Source organism: Anomaloglossus baeobatrachus, chromosome 2 (assembly GCF_048569485.1).
Source record: "Anomaloglossus baeobatrachus isolate aAnoBae1 chromosome 2, aAnoBae1.hap1, whole genome shotgun sequence".
NCBI lineage: Eukaryota > Metazoa > Chordata > Amphibia > Anura > Aromobatidae > Anomaloglossus > Anomaloglossus baeobatrachus.
This window is the reverse complement of record NC_134354.1, coordinates 247,625,740-247,635,712: the sequence shown is the minus strand read 5'-3', so window position 1 is coordinate 247,635,712 and position 9,973 is coordinate 247,625,740.

Here is a 9,973-nt window from a genome sequence, read left to right as displayed (position 1 = left end):
CCTGCATTGCTCTTATTTGGAATTAACTCTTTATTGGCACAGCAGCACGGACGTTTTTCCACTTTTTATCCTTGTTTTTTTCTTGATAGTGCAATATCTTAGCATCTTGGGACTTACTTTTAATTTTTACCCAGGGCCACACTTCGTCTTAAACGAGCTCTGCAATCATATTCAAGGTGGCATTGAAGTATACTAAAAAGTCATATTTGTTAACAGAAATGGTCAAACACATACAGACAGTAAAGGCAGGTAGAAGACAAAATGCTGTTCAGCATAGCCTGACGTGCTAGTGTCTTAGTTAGTTAGCTACTAGGGATGAGCAGATCCGTAGATGGTCGGGTTCTGCAGGACTTGACCCCGGGCCCCTATCACATATGTCAATAAGGACCCAACATTTGGGGCTGTAAAATGGCTAGAAAATTATCATAGTAAGCGCTATTCGACTGCAAAAGGAAGCAAAATGGGGGTAAGAGCAACACAATTAACCTGCAAAAAATGATGTGGGGTTTCCACTATTTTTGATAACCAGCGCATGTAGAGAAGACAGGCGAGGGCTGGTATTATCAGGCTGGGAAGGGCCATCATTATTTGATCCTTCTAAGCCTAAAAATATCAGCCCACAACCACTTATGAATTGGTGCTTTGCACCACATTGGTGCTTCAGCTCCAGAATTGGCACGTGAGCCAGCATCTGCGCCAGAAATAGAGCTTTGCTCTTGCTTTTCCTGATTGACGTAATATGGTGGCAGTGAGGGTAATATTTTGGGGGGCTGATGTCAGCTGTGTAATGTCAGCTGGCATCAAGCCTAGGGGTTAATATTGGAAAGGCATTTATCAGACGCCTACCTTACTAACCTAGTAGGTAAAAAGAAACAAACACATGGTATCGGCCCCATAAAAGATTATAACAGGATGATTACAGAGGACAAAGAGAAGGCTGACATATTAAACAGGCACTTTTCATCCGTGTTCACCAAGGAACTGATTGTTCCAGTAATCATTCAGCAAGACAAAAATCAAAGCCCCCATCTGAAATTACTAATTTAACACAGGAAGAATTACTCCTGCGTCTGAGTAAATTAAACATTAACAAATCCCCCAGGCTAGATGCCATTCATTCACGTATATTAAGGGAATTGAGTTTAGTAATTGACAGATCACTGTATTTTATCTTGTTAGCCTTTCTTGTAACAGGGTTGGTACCTCAGGATTAGAGAATGGTTGACGTGGTACCAATATTTAGGAAAGGTAACTGGTTGGATCCAGGCAACTACCATCTGGAAAGTCTGACATCAGTGGTGCACATCAGAGATGACATGTAACGATACTGTATATTAGAGAGAATAATATACTAACTGATAACCTGCATGGATTCATGAACGATAAGTCATGTCTAACCAACATGTTGGGTTTCTTTGAGGAGGTAAGTGCAAATCTGAATATTAGTAATGCAGCTGATGTGATTTATTTGGACTTTGCAAAGGCATTTGATACTGTACCACATAATAGCCTTATACTAAAGCTCTAGAAGCAGGGACTAGAAGAAATTATAAGTAAATGGGTAAGGAATTGGCAAAAAAGATAGGAAACAAAGAGTAGTCATAAATGGTACATACTCTAGATGGGCTATAGTCAGCAGTGTGGTGCCGCAGGGATCTGTGCTAGGACCGATTCTTTTTAATCTCTTTATTAATGACCTTGTGGATAGGATTGATAGTAAAGTGTCAGTCTTTGCTGATGACACCAACCTATGTAGGATATTAAAAAAGGACCTTGATAGTACAATGTTGCAAAATAATCAGGATTGGGGCGCTTTCACACTTGTTTGTGCGGCATCTGTTACAATGTGTTGTGTGACGCATGTGACGGATAAATTGCAAATAGTGTGATAATAAAGGCAACGGAATAATAAATAGAAAAGTATTCTTTTTTTATTTATTTTATTTTAACAGCCTTTGGCTCAATCTCGAGCCTTGGCAACTTGATATATGAACGCTCTGTAGGAAGATCGATCTTGTGCAACTCTAGATAGGTCCACCAGTCTTCTCTGCAGTTATCCTGATATTTTCAAGCCATCAGGTTGCTTGTCTTCCTCATCACTTTGTTCCTTCTATTTTTCCAGCCATGTGTCCAAAGTAGGCAATTCGTAACTTGGTAAATGTTGCTTCATGTGACATGTCTGGCTTGATTTGTTGCAAAACTGACTTGTTTGTTCTGTCCGCTATCCATGGTGTTGATAACATCCTTCTTCAGCTCACATTTTAAAGACATTGGTTCTTTTGCTGTCTTGTTTCTTTATCGTGCAGGTTTCTCATCCATATTACCACAGAAAAGTCCACTCTATGTACGAGCCGTGTCTGCATCACCAGAGAATTGATTTGAGGACCTTGTCCAGTTACTTCATTCTTGATTAGCCCATAGCTGTTCTCCTAATGACTTCCGATGTCATTGCTGCATATTGAGTGATCATTGATCCAAAAAGGTTGAAGTCCTTTACAGCTTCCAGTTAGTCGTCGTCCATCTCAAATGTGTCCTGGTCATACCTGGAAGTAGTTAATATCTATGTCTTCTTTGTATTGAGAAGGAGTCCAATGTTTGGCTTCTTCAGGGGAAGAAAGGCCTGGCAATCTACTGCCAAGAAAACTTAATGGAGAGTACAACTAAAGTATTTGACATTATATAGTTAATAAACAAAGAAAATAATTCATTACAATACAGGATAATAAACCATTTTGATTTCCTTGTAAAATAAAAAAATATTAATCCAAAAGTGAAATTCATTTCTACTAATGTAAACCAAGTGAAGCACAGACATGCAGGTGCAGCAACAATAGAAATTCATGCTCATCTATTCGAGACAGGTGTTTCATTTATTGTCCTGTCTCAGATCTCAGAATCGTAACATGAGATATGGGAAATGGCAATTATCCATAGCTTGAGTAGCTTAACATATGCTTGGTGTAAACATCTTTACAAATAATATAGACGTGGATTTTAACAATTCTAAGTTTAAAGACATTTACAATAAAATAAATCTCTATAACTCATATCAATGAGGTACGTTTTAAAGAGAAAAAGTCAAACATATTTATTAAAAAGACAGTGCAGAGTTCGTAGTACACTTGTATCCTTACCATTGTGAGTGCTGAAATCCTTGGGGATCCTCACACTAGGCTAGGACTTCTAGCACTGTTCTGTACACGTGCGTAGGGTCATGATGACGTCATGACCCTATGCAGAACTGTCCTGGAAATTATCAAAGCCGGACGTCCGGGCATTGCATGAGCAGAGAGGTTAGAGATTTGAGCAATTAGGTGAGTATAAGTATGGTTTTTTTTTTTTAGGTTTTGCTGTTATTATTGGCATAGACCCCGGAGTGTAATAATGGACATTAATTTGTGAAGAATAACTTCTCTACATATTCAATTTCCCAGGAAAATATGTGGGAAAATATGCACATACAGGCGAATTCTATTTTTTTCCTGATCTGTTCATTTCCACTGCCTACATGTTCAGATAAAAGAGGTCTACAGCTCTTTTAGATGTATTATGTCCTCATAATAGTAAACCTGACATTTAAGCGGGCTTTACATGCTGCGATCTCGCTAGCGAGATCGCAAGCGATCGTAACCGCCTCCGTCGGTTGTGCAACACGGGCAAATCATCACGCACAACCACGCTTAACCCCGTCACACGCACTTACCTGCCCTGTGACGTCGCTCTGGCCGGCGATCCGCCTCCTTTCTAAGGGGGCGGGTTGTGCAGCGTCACAGCGACGTCACACGGCAGCCATCTAATACAAGTGGGAGGGGCGGAGATAAGCAGGACGTAAACATCCCGCCCACCTCCTTCCTTCCGCATTGGCGGTGGAGGCAGGTAAGGAGATGTTCCTGGCTCCTGCGGTGTCACACACAGCAATGTTTGCTGCCGCAGGAACTAGGAACAACATCGCTAATTAGAAGAGAACGATTTTTTGTTTTAGGACGACCTCTCCACGGCAAATGATTTTGGCCGCTTTTGCGATCGTTTTAGGTCGCACAAAAGTGTCACACACTGCGATATCGTTAATAACGCCGGATGTGCGTCACAAACAACGTGACCCTGACGATAAATCATTAACGATATCATAGCGTGTAAAGCCTGTTTTAGACAGAGACAGAAGAAAATTGCACCTATAGACAAAGACCATCCCAAAATTTGCGAATTCATAGTATTAAAACTTCACATATATTTTGTCAATAAAAAATTGTAAGAAATCATAAAAAAGTTAAAAAAAAACACCATGAGACTATAATAAAGAGAAACTATAATGAAGGCATAGCCAAAATGCTTCTGTTTTCTCTGTCTTATACTCTCATGTTGGCTTTTATACTTTTGTCTCATTTCATTGATGAAATAAATGTGAAGCTTTAATACTATCAACTCACAAATTGTGGGATGGTCTTTTTCGATCCCTGAAATCTTCTTCAGTCTCTGCAACCATGCATACTCTGCCAAGGTTTTTATGTGCAGATTGAGAAGACCAAAAAATGTATCCTGTGGACATGGTGAGCTAATTTCCATTTTTTCTTTTTGTATGACACTTAAACAGGGGCATATATAGAATGGTACAGTGCAGCGCAGCAGGCCTCTGGATTACACAAGTAGATTGTGGTGACAGGTTTCCTTTAAATTTTAAATGAGATTTAATAGGAAGACAATATTCATTTTTTTTTCTGTAGGGAAGAGTTACAGTTTCTGCAACATTAAGTTTGGCAGAACAATTTAACATCGTTTTTATTGTTTACAAATATAATGAGAATTTCATAATGATAAATGCAAGACATTTTTATTTCAAGATATGCATTTTAATAAACCTCTCATGTTGAATACTAACTTTAATTGACAGTACATTAATGTTCAGAGCAGTTAGATTTAATTTCCATCAGAGCGGATAAAATAATCAATACAAATTCCTTTTAACCATCTGATGCAATTGATGGTACTGCTTCAAGATGAGATACAGAATATGTTAGTATATTTTGACAAACGTTTACATCATAAATTACAACTGTCAGAATCTGACAGCGCAGATATTGCAGCTGTCACTGGAGAATGTGATATGTCATGTATTCTCTGAGATGATCTATTAAATCATTCAAAGTCTGACTTAGTCCTGCAGGATTTGGGCCTTTTTTGATGAATCCCGCACTATCCCTAAATGCTAAATGTACAGTTGAAACCAGAAGTTTACATACACTATCCGAAAAGACTAGAAAGGAGGCGGTTCGCCGGTCACAGAGACGTCGCTAGGCAGGTAAGTAGTGTGACGGGTCCGCGCGATGTTGTGCGCCACGGGCAGCGATTTGCCCGTGTCGCAGAACCGATGGGGGCGGGTACGTACGCTAGCGATATCGGTCACGATATCGCAGCGTGTAAAGCGGCCTTTAGAGTATCATGCTTTTATACAATATGGGACAGCCAATATGATGTCATGTCTTTGAAAGCTTCTGGTAGGTTTATTGGCAACATCTGAGTTAATTTGAGACACACCTGTGGATGTATTTTAATGCATACTTGAAACACTGTGCTTCTTTGTGTAGCATTATGGGAAAGTAAAAAAAAAATCAGGCAAGATCTCAGGAAGAGATATATATATTGCACATACCCTATTGCACCAAAGAAATGGTAAATATTGAACAATTGAAGAATATCTAGCAGCAAAATCAAGGCTATATTGCACAGTCAGGGGCCAATAGAATATCAATAGCCAAATACAGTGCAGGGTGATAGGAAATAGAAGTACCCTGCATGCATATAACAATCGTTTATAATAATCGTTTATACAGGGAAGATAAGAAAGGCCAGAACAAACAATAAGTGAGCTAGTAAACATACCAAAGTCAAACTGCAATGTTCACCATGCCAAATGCCAACCCCTCTGTACGTTTCAGTACTCCTTCATCAGGGGGTACAGTAGCACCCCTGCCACGGAGGGCCTGTGAAAGTTCGAAACCAAGGCTCACGGGACTCAGCACAAGGTGGGGTGCAGACCCTAGGACAGTGGGACACTTTATGGTCAGCTGTTAACTCTGCCGGGTGAGAAGATCTCCAGGATCCATCGCCAACATAAAAAGTCTGAAGCATAAGCAGCAAAGAGGAGACCGGGGACTGAACCTCTTAAATAGTCTAGGCTGCCTGCAATAGGACAAAGACAGAAACAGAGGGGTTCTAAAGTAGCTCTAGGCCATGGGAGCCCATCAACAACAAGTGTGCATGGAGGACAGCCAACCCAGGTCACGGCTGGCACGGAGAACAAGGGGAGTGGATACATCTGGGACCGGCACCCATGAGTTCAGGTACTACCACAGCAAAGTAAACAAGGCAAGTTAAACTACAACACTGGTGTGGACTGTTTCCTTGACGGCGTGCACTCACATAGACTGTTTTCCCTCTACAACCTCCATCATCCACTGCTGGGGCCTGTCCCTGCTTGCGGAGGGCTCTAACCATCCAGGCTGCATCACTCCATCAGCCCCAGCAGAAACTTGCAGTGACGGCCCCAAATAATCTGGCCGCACACCGCAAGTGGTGTAGTCGACAAAAACTCTTTCTCATTTTTATTATCTTTTATTTAAACAAAACCCTTTATTTACTTAAAGAGACACCGCCGGGGTCACGGAACTGGACCCTGCCACGGCTGACGTCCCAGGACTAGTTCGGCCCGGTTCTGAGTCCCCCGGCCCCCTGCTAGATTCACTTTCACATCCAGGGCGTACCAGCCCTTCTCTTCATGATGCCGAGTGTAGGTAACTATGTCACCTGGGTGCAACTGCCGACCAGGGTGTCCCTCCGGGAGGTGGTCCATCATATCTCACCGGATTATGAATACTCCAACCTGCAACCCCAGCTCAGTGATGAAACCCCACCCCTTTTTGTGGTTAAACTTGTCCACTACGCCCTGGCACCAGACCCCCCAGTCTTTCCAGCTAGCCTGCCGCAGACTCTCCTTCTCACAGAGATCGTGGGCCCACACTTGCACCTCCCGTGTCTGACACTCCTCTTTCTCTTGGGCCAGCTGCCGGATTGTCGCCTGGCATGCCACCTAGAGCTCCTACGATACTGCGGTGTTTAGCTTTGAGGCCTTGGCCACCGTGGGAGTCAGTTGCAATTGTCCCCACTCCTGGTCAGACTGGCACGCTTACGGGTACTCTGCCGCTGGGTCAGGAGGCTGTGCGGCTGGCTCCGCTGCTGGGGAAGAAGCTAGTGATGCTGCCGAGTACAGGATGACTTGGGCCTTCTTCTCCAGAGAAGGGGATGAGGTCGGGTTGTCTCTGGCCGTGGAAAGGACTGGTGACGCCTTCTGGTCGGCAACTGGGATAACCTCAGGTTCTGCTGCCAGGAAAGGAGGCAGTGCGGCTTGTACATCGGCCAGGAACGATGGCGGTGGAGGAGGCCTGCTGGCAACTCGGAATGGAGGTGGTATCACAGCCCGGTCAGGCCTGGGAAGGTACGGGTTCCGCGATCAGGGGAGCCAATGAGGCCAGGGAGGTTTTTGCTCCTACCTGCTCCTGGTGCTGCTCCTTATGCTAGGCCCGCTTTTCTTGGGCCCGCAATGCCGCTACCATCCTCCACATCTCCTTCCTCCACTCGGCTGTCTGGCACAGGAACTGGGATCGCATCCATATGCACAGCAAGTCCAATTCCTCCTCCAGCCAGTCTGCAGTCCCCACTTCGAGACGACCAGACACTCTGTCTTCTGGGGCAGCCATGTTGCAGCTATGCCTTCCGGAAACTTTCTGCAGCATGGTTCCGGTGTCCCTGCATTAGTTTTACTCTCACATTCTGGACACTCCCAAGGGGGTCTTTAGTTTCACGCCCTTTACAGCTTGTGGCGCAGTTTTTTTTAGAGTCCAAAATGGCGGCAATTCAAAAATTTTAAACACAGTTCAGTTTGTAAGGTGCGGTTGTCACCCGGTTTTATGGGTCTAGTCAGAATCCTGCCAACTATGCCAAAGTTGCAAAGGTCGTGAAACACTTGTGTTGATACCCTCAGTGTCTGAGCTTTAGGAAGGTCCCTGAAGGCCCCCTTCCTCTGCAGGTTAATTGCCAGGACGTTGAATGAGCTCCTGACCTAGGGTCCTGTACCCCATCATGCTTGGTACCAGTCAGCTCTGTTGGTCCCTCTCTGGTGCCTGCAGTCCCTCTTAGACTGCGTCTGTCGTACCCCAGACCAACGTCCCTAAACCCGGTCACCGACTCCTCTGATCCCGGACCACTGTCTACGACCCAAGTCTTGTCTTCCTATCTCCCCGGGAGCTAACACTCCAGCTCCTCTCACTTTGAGTGACTTGGACAGATTAAGACCGGGCCTTGGTAACCGCCATCTTTAAAAAACTAGAAGTTGCTTTTGAGACCCGCACTGAGGCAGAGCTCAGGATGAGATTTTACTATTGCAAACAGTGCCCCAGGACAGTATTAGAGACTATGCCGAAAGATTGCAATCAGGGCTGCGGACTTTGAAACTGGTTAACACCATCAGTGAGCAGGAGGGGAATAAGATGCTCGTCAAGCAGTTCCTGCAGGGCCTGTGATCAATGGAAGAACGCAAGCAGCTACGGCTGTGGGCCCTGGAGCATCCCACACTGGCATTTGCCGTTTTGAAGGACCGGGCCATTAAAGCTCTGCAATCTCCAGAGGCTACTGAATCTCTTCCACCATCCTGGCAAGCCGACACCTCTCCTCTAAAGGTGCAGCCTCCTGTATAGCATTGCCAGAGCCAAAATCCCCAGCAGTGCCTTTGGGCAGTCTCAGTGATTAATCTTCACAGGTACAGCAGCTGAGCAACAATGTCGCCAGGATCCTAAAGGCGATGCAGCTCCAGCCAAAGACCAAGCCGACGGAGAAGATCCAGCTCACCAACTGACCGGAGGATGTCCCCTGAATGAAAGGAAGGACCTTGACGTACAGAGGAAAGAACAGCGACCGGTATGGACAATTTGTTTGTTATAAATGTGACAAGACTGGCCATTTTGCCCGTCTCTGTCCTTTAAACAGACAACCCCTGGGGTCAAGGGCCAATCCCCAGGAATAAACCAACAAGGCCTAGTGGACTAGCGGGAGCGGTATGTGGTAGGAAGGCCTATCGTTTCCATCACTCTGGATGGGCTCCCGACCTCCGCATTCCTTGATACCGGCTCCCAGGTAACAACTACTTCCCATGTACTGTATAAAACGTTTTGGTCAGATGCTGAACTCACCCCGCTGGATCCCGGCATTACCATCTCTGCTGTCAATGTGCTGTCAATGGGTTGCCAGTGACTCAAATCGGGTTTAAGGAGGTGACCATTAAGGTGGACCGGGTGGAGTTAGAGGATCAAGGACTCATTGTAGTACTAAACGACTCTAGTTTCTGCCGCTGTCTGCACCAAACTACAGAATCTATTTTTGCGGCATTTTTTATACCTTTTCTCCATTATTTAATGCGTTTTTGGTTCAGATGTGAATCTGCGTTTTTAAGTATTTTTATTGAACAGAGATGCTTTTTCATGTGTTGTTTTAAGCTCCACATAAAAACCTCTAGAGAAAAAAAGCACCGTCTTCTCATGGAATCACATCCACTTTGCTAGGACAATTACACACAGCAGAATATATGTGCAAAAAAAGCAGAAAAAATGCAGCATTTACACTACATGTGAACATGGACTAATTGTCCAAGCAAAGTGGATGAGACATCATGAAATCTCCGCCCCTCTGAGCATCTAAAGACACTGCTGAACTGTCCGGTTTTGGTGTTTTTTTTTCTTTATAAGCTTCAGGATTCACATCTGCACCAAACATGTATCAAATAAGGGGGACAATGCATAAAAAAACCTGCAATAATCAGAAAAAAATGATATTACGCTCGTGGTGCGGAGACCTGCATAAAAAATGCAACATTTACACTTCATGTGAACACGACCCTAACAGTACATTTTTATTACATTTTTTTATG